Genomic DNA, 12,906 nt, shown 5'->3' with positions numbered 1-12,906 from the left:
GGAATTCTGGTTGTGCATCCGGAATTCCGGATGGGGGTCCTGAATTTCCCAGAACCGGAATTCCGGTTGGGCAACCGGTCTACCGGTTGGGGAATTTTCAGAACCCGTGTTTTTCCTCGTTTTTATGTTTTAAGGGGTATTGCCATGCTTTTTATCGATAGGGAAACTTTTAGTTCTTAGTTTTAGTCCCCGGGAAGTGATTTAGCGTGTCACTTATAGCGTTGTGATTTTTATGGTTTAGGAGCCTGTAATCCGCCGCTCAGCTAAATTTAAAGTTCCGGTCGGAGTTGACCGGCACACCTGAATTCGGAATCCAGGTAAGATTAGTATAACAGTATGCATATGTAGATTACGTGTTTAGCGTGCATGTAGGAAGCCTATTAGATTACATTAGTTATGTATGTTGGCTTCGAATCATCCAACCCTGTCACGTCGGTACAGGCTGGAGTATGACCAGCAGCCGGAGTATGACCGGTTTGACCGATCAGGCTGACACTTGGTTGGTGGTTCCGTACTATTGACATATCCCGTCGGTACAGGCTGGAGTATGACCAGCAGCCAGAGTATGACCGGTTCGACCGATCAGGAGGATATAGTAACACGTCGGTACAGGCTGGAGCGTACGATCATCGGGACAGCAAGGCTAATTTTTGTAACTGGTCGTTAGACGACCTTTATTTTATGTATCAGTTAATGAGTTAAATCTTTTGTAAATAATTTTATAATCGGGATCCCGAGTCTTTTGTAATATTGTTTTATAAAGTTTAATTAAAAAGCAAAATTTTAATTAATCACGTTTTTCCATAAACCTCGTTGATTAGCAATGAGCTGCACAGTACGTTTAAAAATCACGTAATACGCCTATGGTAGTTAGGGTGTTACATCTATAGTCACAAGGATAACAAAGTGTTTGTCTCTACAAATGCAACTTTCCTTGAAGAGAACTATATGAAAGACAACAAACCGAAAAGTGAAATTGTATTAGAGGAAATGCTCACAGATACTGTTCCTTCAAATGTACCATCTTCTTCTACTCAAGAAGAGGAACATCCCACTCCCTCAGTTGTAGCAACTGAGAAAACTACTACTAAAGCTCCTGTTCAGAAAGTCACCGCTCCTCGTCGTAGTGGGAGGGTTTCTACGAAACCGTCTCGTTATGGCTTGGATGGTGAAATCAATATGGTCGTTGGTGACGGTATTGATGACGACCCATTGACCTATAAACAGGCAATGGCAAGTCCGCAACGGAAGCGATGGTCAGCCGGTATGGATTCAGAAATGGATTCCATGAAAAAGAACAAAGTCTGGGAATATGTAGAACCACCTGAAGATTTTCGTCCAATTGGATGTAAATGGGTCTACAAGAAGAAAAGAGGTGCTGGAGGCGAAGTCGAAACTTTCAAAGCTGGACTGGTCGCCAAGGGTTATACCCAAAGAGAAGGTGTGGACTATGAGGAAACTTTTAGTCCTGTTGCCATGCTCAAATCCATCCGAATTCTTCTCTCCATAGCTGCCGCTTTAGATTATGAAATCTAGCAAATGGATGTCAAGACAGCCTTTCTTAATGGGCTTCTTGAAGAAACCATCTATATGAAGCAACCAGAAGGTTATGTTCTTCCTGGGCAGGAGAATAAAGTTTGCAAGTTAAATAGGTCCATATATGGGCTTAAGCAAGCTTCTCGCTCATGGAACAAAAGGTTTGATGAGATCATCAAGACCTACGGCTTTCATCAGAATGAAGATGAACCTTGTGTTTACCAACTTAAGGAAAACCAAGTAGTAGTATTCCTGGTCCTTTATGTGTATGACATTTTGATCATTGGAAACAATGTCAAGAAAATGACTCACATCAAGGAATGGCTTGACACTCAATTCGACATGAAAGACTTGGGTGAGGCAGCCTATGTTCTTGGTATTCAGATTGTCAGAAACCGGAAGAACAGATCTCTTGCTCTCTCTCAAACAGCTTACATTGACAAAGTTCTTGAGAGATTTTCCATGACCAATACCAAAGGGGCAAACATGCCCTCTAGACATGGTATCCGTCTATCTAAGGAACAGTGTCCTACTGATCCTCAAGAGATAGAAGACATGGCGAAAATTCCTTATGCTTCTGCAGTTGGAAGTCTAATGTATGCTATGCTATGCACTAGACCTGACATCTGCTATGCAGTTGGAATCGTGAGCAGGTATCAGTCAAATCCAGGAAGGGTACATTGGAACGCGGTTAAGTATATTTTGAAATACTTAAAGAGTACGAGAGATTATGTATTAGTCTACAAGGGTGGTTCTTTGAATCCCTTAGGCTATACAGACTCAGATTTCCAGGGATGTCTTGAAGACAGGAAATCTACATCTGGGATGGTGTTTACTCTTGGGGGTGGAGCAGTGGTTTGGAGAAGTGCTAAACAAACTGCGATTTCGGATTCTACCATGGAGGCAGAATACATAGCTGCGGCTGAAGCAGCTAAAGAGGTTGTCTGGCTTAGGAAGTTCTTCACCAGTCTTGGTGTAGTTCCTGGAATGGAAAGGCCTCTAGCCCTGCTTTGTGATAACACTGGAGCTATAGCCAACAGTAAGGAACCTCGGAGCCACAAAAGAAGTAAGCACATAGAAAGAAAGTATCATATTATCAGAGAATATGTGGCAAGAGGGGATGTACTGGTGGAGAAAGTGGATACGCAGGATAACTTGGCTGATCCATTCACCAAAGTCTTGGCAGTAACTTCATTCGAAAAGCACCGACAGAATTTAGGATTAATTGAAATGTACTGATTTGTTTTATATTAGTGCAAGTGGGCGTTTGTTGGGTTTTATGCCCTAAATAAAACTCTGTTTCAATGTAATCCAGATTATTCTATATCAATAAAGTAACAGAAGTAATTTTTCATTCACTTGTGTATGTTTTGGTTCACTTAATCAATTGCTTGTCTATTTGATTTATAAATTCATCCAAACCCCTTTCACATACTTGAACATGTTTATTGTGTTGTCAACACAGTGGAAAATAAACATGATTATGTGAATAAAGTATTCCTAGATTTATCAGAACACTGGGTTTCACTGATATGACAATCTACAACAGAGTTTACTTACATTTGGAGAAATGTTATGTTCTTTCCAGAACATAGGTTAAAGTAAAGCTCAGGTTGGATGCATGGAGTATGCATTGGAATGGACCGATATTGAACTTTGAATTAGATTTTGAAACTTACCGTAAACATCTATTCAATTCAATATCAGAAGTTGATCCTAGATCACATGATCTAAATCCTGATATGGTTAGGCTTAATTTCAAGAGTATTATTCGTGTTCTTTGATTTGTTAGTTAAGCCTAAAACTTTAGTCTGGGCAATACATACATTTTGGGAACACGGTAGTGCGATTGAGTGGGAGCGCTAACATAAATATGGAATCTATAGCTTCTATCTGGCGAATAGTAAGCAAAGGGTGATTTCCTTCGAGCTTAACCAAACGAGATAAATGATTGAGTACTCATTTCACTTAGTTGAAATATCATTTATACAGGGTTAAGTGTTTTAAGGATAAAATACATTGTAGGGTGTTACGGTAATTTAAGTCCCTTTACAGTGTAGATCATCCATATAGAGGATCATTGATCACATTAGGATTATAACAATGGATAACTAATAATGTGTCTATATGGTGGAACATATAGAGCATTCTATATACTGAGAGTTCAATTCTGAGTTCTATGTGTGGATTCAACGAAGAATTAATAAGTCAGTGAATTTAAGTGGTAAATTCTAGATCTGCTTATTGGAAGCTCGGATATATAGACCCATGGTCCCCTCACTAGTTGAGATGATATTACTTGTAGGACTCATTTAATTGATTTTGATTAATCAATTAAAAATTCTCAAGATAGACTTGTCAGTTTGAGAATTTAACACTTATTAAGGGCAAAACAGTAAATAGAGATTTTGAAAGGCATATTTATTAATTAGGAAACTTTAATTAGTTTCATTATTAATAAAATAAATGATAATATATTATTTGATAATTATTTTTAATTATTAAATAATTAGATTTATCATTAATATGGTTGAACAATGGAATTGGCAATTTTCCACAAAAGGGAAACTATCAAGTGTAGGAAAAGGAAAGTTGGAAAAGAGGCAAGTCTTGTTTCCACATTGCCTAGGCCGGCCCCTTTACCTTCCTTTTCCCTTTGATTTTCTCAGTTCAAAATGTCAATCATAGCCCTTGGTGGTCTTCTATAAATAGAAGGCAAAGGCTTCAGAGTTTCATATATCTGAACAAGCTTTTCACAGCATTATTCTGAAAGAATTTTCTCTCAGAAAATTCTCTCTGAGCCGCCACCCTCTCTCTCTCTCTATACCTTCACTGTTTCGAAATGTATGAGTGCTAGAGTAGTGCCCACACACATCAAGTAATACCTCAATCATAGTGAGGAAGGCTGTGTAGATTTCAGAGTCAACAAAGAAGGACTTTCGGGCTCAGATCTTGATTATACTCTGCTACAGAAAGGAATCAAGGGTTAGAGATCTGAGTGGGAGGAGACATATATATTCCGCTGCAATCACTGTAAGATTTCTGATACTCTTATGTGTTTAATTTCATATCGTTTTAGAAGTTCATATTTAGGTTGTTAAATCAACATACTTGTGAGTAGATCTAAGTTCCTGGTAAAATAACTTCCAACAGTTTCTACTAAAGTTTGGAATAAATAAAACATTTTCTAAAATTAAAAATCTTTGTTGAAACTTGATGCGGGCTTTTCCTCTAGCTTTGACCTACACTAACTCGCCATTGCCAACTTTAAGCTTTAACTCTCCTGGAAGCAGATTTTCCCAAGTTTCAAGCAACTGCAGTGAAGAACATACATGGTTAGTATACCCAGAATCAATAATCCAGACGGATTTGTCGTTCTCTAAAACACACGATTCAAAGACAAAAGCATTACCTTCGTTTGAATTGTTTAAAAGCCTGGGACATCGTTCTTCCTGATGTCCCTTTTCATTACAATTCGAACATAGAAGATTATGTCTGATAATTGTACTTGAAGAAGCAGCTTTGCTAGATCCTTCATACCTAGTCCTTTTCCTCTGATTATGAATAACAAACCCAGGGGGACCTATTGCAATCAGATTCCGTTCATGGGCTCGTAATTCTGCTTCGAGCTTGTCCATGTCGGAGGAGTTGGAATTGTTGATCATGTAAGAGATAACAAATTCATTATACTCCGAAGGAAGACTATTAAGGATGAGTTGGACCCATTGTTCTCTTGATAAATAAATTCCCAGTAGATTTGCCTTTTGGAACTTCAGATTCATCATCAACAGGTGCGAATTTATGCAACGACCAGGATGCATTTTCACACTATAGAGTTCTTTTGCTAAAATATTAACTAGGAGAGGATCGGGGTGAGGGTTATTCATAATGACACTACAACACATCAATAAAACAGAAGTAAGGTTTTAGTTCATAAATGTTGGAAATTATTTTACCAGGATCTTAGATCTACTCACAACTATGTTTATTAACACCCTAAATATGAACTTTCTAAAACGATGAAATAAACACATATAAAGTTTAGGAAACCTTACATTGGGTGCAGCGAAATAATATGACTCCTTCCGTTCAGATATCTAGCCCTTGATTCCTTTCTGTAGCAGAGCATTATCAATATCTGAACATGGATCTCTTTCTCTGAATCTTTGATGCTGAAACTCCTTCTTGCTGAAAGTCTTTCTTCACGATCTTCCTCACTATGATTGAGGTATCACTTGCTGTGTGTGGGCACTACTCATACACTAAGGATTTCGAAATTCAAGAGGAAGAGAGAGAGAGTGGGTTCGGCCAAAGATAGGGAGAGAGAAGGCTCAGGTTTTTCTGATTCAGAAAGTGTCAGAAAAAGGTGTAATTTTCCTGAAGCCTTCACTATCTATTTATAGCATTCCACTAGGGTTAGGTTTGAATTATTTGGCATTAAAATAATTAAAATATCAGAGGGAAAAACCCTACAAAAGTGGACGGCCGTACATAGTGGATTTGGGCCTCACTTTTTGCAAATTTGCAGTTTTATCTTTTCTGCATCTGATTTTCTCAAAAACGCCAATTTTCTAATTCAACCATTTAAATGCCAATTCTAACTATTTAATAACTATAAATAATTATTAAATAATATTGTCATTTATCATATTTATTAATTGAACAATACAAAGTATCATAATTAACAAATATGCCCCTATAACTCTTTCTTTACAATTTCGCCCTTACTTAGTGAAAAAATTCACAAATAGACATAGTCTAATTTGAGAATTATAATTGATTAATCAAAACCAATTATATGAGTCTTACAAGCAATATTATCTCAACTAGTGCGGGGACCATGGATCTATATAACCGAGCTTCCAATAAGTAGATCAAGAATTTATTACTAAAATTCACTAACTTATTAATTCTTCGTTGAATCCACGCATAGGACTTCGAATTGCACTCTCAGTATATAGAATGTTCTATATGTTCCACCATATAGACACATCATTAGTTATCCATTGTTATAATCCTAATGTGATCAATGATCCTCTATATGAATGATCTTCACTGTAAAGGGATTAGATTACCGTTACACCCTACAATGTATTTATTCCTTAAAACACTTGACCCCGTATAAATGATATTTCAGCTTATGTGAAATGAGTACTCCACCATTTATGTTCGTTTTGTCAAGCTCGAAGGAGATCATCCTTTGCTTACTATTCGCCAGATATAAGCTATAGATTCCATGTTTATGATAGCGCTCCCACTCAATTGCACTACCGTATTCCCAAAATGTACGTATCACCCTGACCTAAAAGTAGGCTTAACTAACAAATCAAAGAACACGAATAGCCTTTCAAGATTGAGCCTAATCATAATAGGATTAAGAACATTTGATCTAGGATCAACTAGGCGATATTGACTTGAATAGATATTACGGTAAGTTTAATAAATCTAAGTCAAAGTTTAATATCGGTCCCTTCCGATGCATACTCCATGCATCCAACCTGAGCTTTACTTTAACCAATGCTCTGGAAAGAACATAGCACTTCTCCAAATGCAAGTAAACTCTTGTTGTAGATTATCATATCAGTAGAACCCTATGTCTGATAAATCTAGAAAACTTTATTCACATAGTCATGTTTACTTTCCAATGTGTTGACGACACAATAAACAGGATCAAGTATGTGAAAAGGGTTTCAGATGAATTTATACATTATGTACATATAATCATGAAATAAATCATGTGAACCATGCAACATTAAATGTTATTTCTGATCTATATTAATAAGTAAATCTGATTATATTGAAATGAGTTTTATTTAGGGCATAAAATCCAACAATAAATTCATACACAGTTCAGAAAATAACAAGTAATGACATATGTTATAGAAATACTAAATCTAACACAGTTTATTTTCCAATGTCTTTCAACAAATTGATACAGTGTCCCGTTTAGGCGAGATTCAAAGCATCATCCATTGAATAGAGTTATCAACTCATCTAAAATGATAACCATTCTAGCAACCTTTTATTCGATCAAGATTGGAATTCAGCATTGTCCCGTTTAGGCGAGAGTCAAGGCAATTCTATCTTATGAGCTTCCACCATTGTTTCATAATTTGCAAGTCAAGTATGGTCGTCACCATTAGGGTGATCCATACCATACAAAACACTTACAAACTACTAATCTTTCGAGATTAAACGGTGAGAAATTGCTAATGAACGTTCCTCCATTAGGGAGGATTACTCACTAAAACAAACGCGATGTAAAACCAACAATGGAGATCGAATGCCTCTTGATTAAAAGCTCATTATTTAAAAAAAAAAATATGTATTTTGTATAATCATTTTATTCGATATTATAATAATGAAAATTACAAATTAAAGTTGGTTTAAATAAAAAATCAACTTTAATTAATTTTTCAATTATTATTTAATTCGAAAAATAAATTCGAATAAATATCAAACAAGTTCCATATTATAATAATGAAAAATTACAAATCAAAGTTGGTTTAAATAAAAAATCAACTTTAATTAAATTTCAATTATTATTTAAATTCAAAAAATAAATTCGAATGATAAATGGAACAAATTTGAAAATATATTGTTTAAGTTGTTTTAGAAGAATCTAAAAAATCAACTTAAATATCTTTCAAATCAGATTTAATTAAATTTAAATTGAGTTGTAACATCTTAATTTGAAAATATTCCATTTTAAGTTAATATTCGAAAAGATATTAACTTAAAAAAAATATCTAAAATATTCCATCTTAAGTTAATATTCGAAAAGATATTAACTTAAAAAATATCTTAAGAATCTTAATAACCAATGCCTAAAATTCCTCAACTTAATTTTGAAATTTTAAATCCAAAAGATATTCAGATTTAAGTTGGTTAGTTGTAGATAACTAAATATCAACTTAAATAGGAATATTTAATGAAAATTTAAATTAAGCTTCAGAAAGAATCTAGATGGTTATAATTCTATATTTAATTAAATACAAGAAAATACATATAGTTTAGCTTAGAATTAATTATGTTGCTAATCAATTTTATTAGGTTAAACTAATTTAATTAACCTAGTACAGTTGTTCAAATCAGGCAAATGGGCCTTCACAATTGGGGTGGTACATGTGAGGGGGTGCTGGGTTCAGTATGTCGTACCCACTACTATGGCTCCCAACTCTCACACAAGGCCCAAAAGAGAGGAATTTAACCTTAAAATGAACAACTGTTATTAATTGAATAGGCCCAAAAACTAAATGGGCCTAAATAAAATCTATCAAAAACTATGACATTTTATTTAGCAACAACAATCTATATGCATCTATAATGAAATTAAACACATAGGCTCACACAGGCACACTTTGGATGGGTCCTATCATGTTGCTAGGTCATACACAGATGAAAGAAGATTGTAAATATACCTCTTACAAATTATTTACTTGACCAAGGGAGCCATTAGTTAAAATCAGATCATTGGATCTGTCAACAAGTTAACCATGGCTATTTGTAATCAAGCAATAATAGGTTTTAAAAACTTACAAACAAGCTAAAACACATACTCCTGCAACAAGGTTAGCTAGATAGTTGGATGTAGGATTTATTTAATTTTAAATAAATAATTTCGAAAAATAATTAATTAAATAAATAAAAATTTATTTTCGAAAATTTAAAAAAAAAATTAAATTTAAAATTAAACCTACAATTTTAAAAAATTAGGTTTCAACCAACCTAAATATCATTTTAAAATTTTGCTAAATACTTTTAAAATTTAATGTTATTTTATAAATAAAAAATTAAAAAAGATAAATGAATATCTTTTTCAGATTTTAAATGTAATTTAAATAAATAAAATAACAAAATTTAAAAGTTAGCAAAATATCTTACATCTATTTAAAATTACATGATTATAGTTATCTTATTTTAAATTTAAATAAGGTCAAATTATTTAAAAAAAAAAACAAGATTTAATTTAAAAATTTAAAATCTGACCTTAAATTTTAAAATAAGATAAGATATAATCAAATTTAAAAATAAGATAGATAATTAAGCAAAAAAGATAGATATTTACTATTTTCAAATTCAAACTACACTAATATCATGAATTAAATTTAAAAAATATTAAATAAATTAATTATGATAATTAGAATTAAATTTAAAAAATATTAAATAAATTAATTATGATAATTAGAATTAAATTAGGAATAGTAAATGTATTAATACAGAACTACACAAAAAATCGGAAGTTAATTCCATGAAAAAGCATGAAAAAACGAAGAAAAACGAAAAATTTGCGAGCTGTACGGACAGTATGCCAAGCATACTGGCATACTGTCCGCGCGCGCATCAGAGGCTGCATGGGCGAGGATTGCCGGCGCAAGAGGCTGCAAGCAGCCTGTTCCGCGCGCGGAGCCCAGGATTTTAGACAAAATCCTTGTCTGCGCGCGTGCTGTCCGAGGGACAAGCCTCGTGCGCGCACGCGTGTGTAGTTGCACGACTCTGATATTTTTTGAAACTTCAACAAATCATAACTAATTCAAATTAAATCGAAATTGAGTTCTGTTAAAAAGTAACTTGCTTAATTTTTTCTATACTATCCAATAAAAATAATTCTAGAAACAGATTTCAATTATTTTTCACGAAAATTCACAAACATCAATCAATCATCAAATAACACTCAATACAACATCATACCATCCAAAACATCAAACAATCGTTTTAAAGTCCAAATTTCTCGCAATAAAATCAATTACCATGGCTCTAATACCAGTTGTTGGAAATTATTTTACCAGGATCTTACATCTACTCACTAGTATGTTGATTAACACCCTAAATATGAACTTTCTAAAACGATGAAATAAACACATATAAAGTTTAGGAAACCTTACATTGGGTGCAACGGAATTAAATGACTCCTTCTGTTGAGATCTCTAAGCCTTGTATCCTTTCTATTGCAGAGTATTATCAAGATCTGAACCTGGATCTCTTTCTCTGAATCTTTGATGCTGAAAATCTTTCTTCACGATCTTCCTCACTATGATTGAGGTATTGCTTGCTGTGTGTGGGCACTACTCTAATCACTAAGGGGTTTTGAAATATGAAGAAAGAAGAGAGAGAGAGAGAGAGAGAGAGAGAGAGAGAGAGAGAGAGAGAGAGAGAGAGAGAGAGAGAGAGTGGCGGCCAAAGGTAGAGAGAGAGGCTCAGGTTTTTCTGAATGAAAAGTGTAATTTTCCTGAAGCCTTCACTACCTATTTATAGCATTCCACTAGGGTTAGGTTTGAATTATTTGGCATTAAAATAATGAAAATATCAGAGGTAAAACTCCTATAGAAGTGGCCGGCCAAGGCTTATTGGATTTGGGCCTCACTTTTTGCAATTTTGCAGTTTTATCACTTTTGTATCTGATTTTCTCAAAAACGCCAATTTTCTAATTCAACCATTTAAATGCCAATTCTAACTATTTAATAACTATAAATAATTATTAAATAATATTGTCATTTATCATATTTATTAATTGAACCATACAAAGTATCATAATTAACAAATATGCCCCTAACAACTCTTTCTTTACAATTCGCCCTTACTTAGAGAAAATTTCACGAATAGACATAGTCTAATTTGAGAATTATAATTGATTAATTAAAACCAATTACATGAGTCTTACAAACAATATTATCTCAACTAGTGCGGGGACCATGGGTCTATATAACCGAGCTTCCAATAAGTAGATCAAGAATTTATCACTAAAATTCGCTAACTTATTAATTCTTCGTTGAATCCACGCATAGAACTTAGAATTGCACTCTCAGTATATAGAATGCTCTATATGTTCCACCATATAGACACATCATTAGTTATCCATTGTTATAATCCTAATGTGATCAATGATCCTCTATATGAATGATCTACACTGTAAAGGGATTAGATTACCGTAACACCCTACTATGTATTTTATCCTTAAAACACTTGACCCCGTATAAATGATATTTCAGCTTATGTGAAGTGAGTACTCCACCATTTATGTTCGTTTGGTCAAGCTCGAAGGAGATCATCCTTTGCTTTTTATTCGCCAGATAGAAGCTATAGATTCCATGTTTATGTTAGCGCTCCCACTCAATTGCACTACCGTGTTCCCAAAATGTACGTATCACCCTGACCTAAATGTAGGCTTAACTAACAAATCAAAGAACACGAATAGCCTTTCAAGATTGAGCCTAATCATAACAGGATTAAGAACATTTGATCTAGGATCAACTAGGCGATATTGACTTGAATAGATTTTACGGTAAGTTTCATTAAATCTAAGTCAAAGTTCAATATCGGTCCCTTCCGATGCATACTCCATGCATCCAACCTGAGCTTTACTTTAACTAATGTTCTGGAAAGAACATAGCATTTCTCCAAATGCAAGTAAACTCTTGTTGTAGATTATCATATCAGTAAAACCCTGTGTCTGATAAATCTAGGAAACTTTATTCACATAGTCATGTTTACTTTCCAATGTGATGACAACACAATAAACAGGATCAAGTATGTGAAAAGGGTTTAAGATGAATTTATAAATCAAATAAACAAGCAATTGATAAAGTGAACCAAAACATACACAAATGAATGAAAAATACTTCTGTTTCTTTATTGATGTTAAATAAAATAGATTACATTGAAATGGAGTTTTATTTAGGGCATAAAACCCAACAGTTTTGACCGTCCGTCTAGTTTTTCACAAATACAATGATTTATGAATTCACATAAATTGAATCTACAACTTTGCATTTCTCATTTCCAACACACCCAAAAATGAAGAGTTTTGAGTCTCTCATTTCTACAAAATAACATCTCCGAGAACTACTGACCAGCTTTGCCAGAACATATAAATGGACTGAGTGGTAAAAAAAATATCACTTAGGCATCTTAAAGGACATCCCTTAGATGTTTCTACACTTACCCAACATCTAGGTTGACATCAGATGTCAACTTGGGTGCTGGGATGTCAACCTAGGCGCTAGATGTCAACATGGGCACTAGGACCTAAACTGACTTTAGTAAAACAACCATAACTAACTCAATTTTTATCTGATTGATGTGATTCAACTTGATTTTTGAAGCTATTGTAAAGCTACCGTGGAAAAAGTTCACCCCAAGGGAGTTATGAAAATAAGCTTCAAGTAAACTGCAGTAGGACCTGCCGGGCACCAAATATTGGCCTTCATCGCCAAAAGCTAATTTAACTGTTAGACCATCATCAACGATGGAAAACAACTTATTTGTATTTTGTTCCTATTTTTGTGGGCCTCCTTCACCTATAATAGGAGAGCTCCCTTAGCTTATTTTTCACATTCAGAAAACTACCCACAAGGTCAAAGCTTCTCTCTA

The sequence above is a fragment of the Cannabis sativa genome, chromosome 5 (assembly GCF_029168945.1).
Source record: "Cannabis sativa cultivar Pink pepper isolate KNU-18-1 chromosome 5, ASM2916894v1, whole genome shotgun sequence".
In the NCBI taxonomy this organism is placed as follows: domain Eukaryota; kingdom Viridiplantae; phylum Streptophyta; class Magnoliopsida; order Rosales; family Cannabaceae; genus Cannabis; species Cannabis sativa.
Note: the sequence above shows the minus strand (reverse complement) of the source record.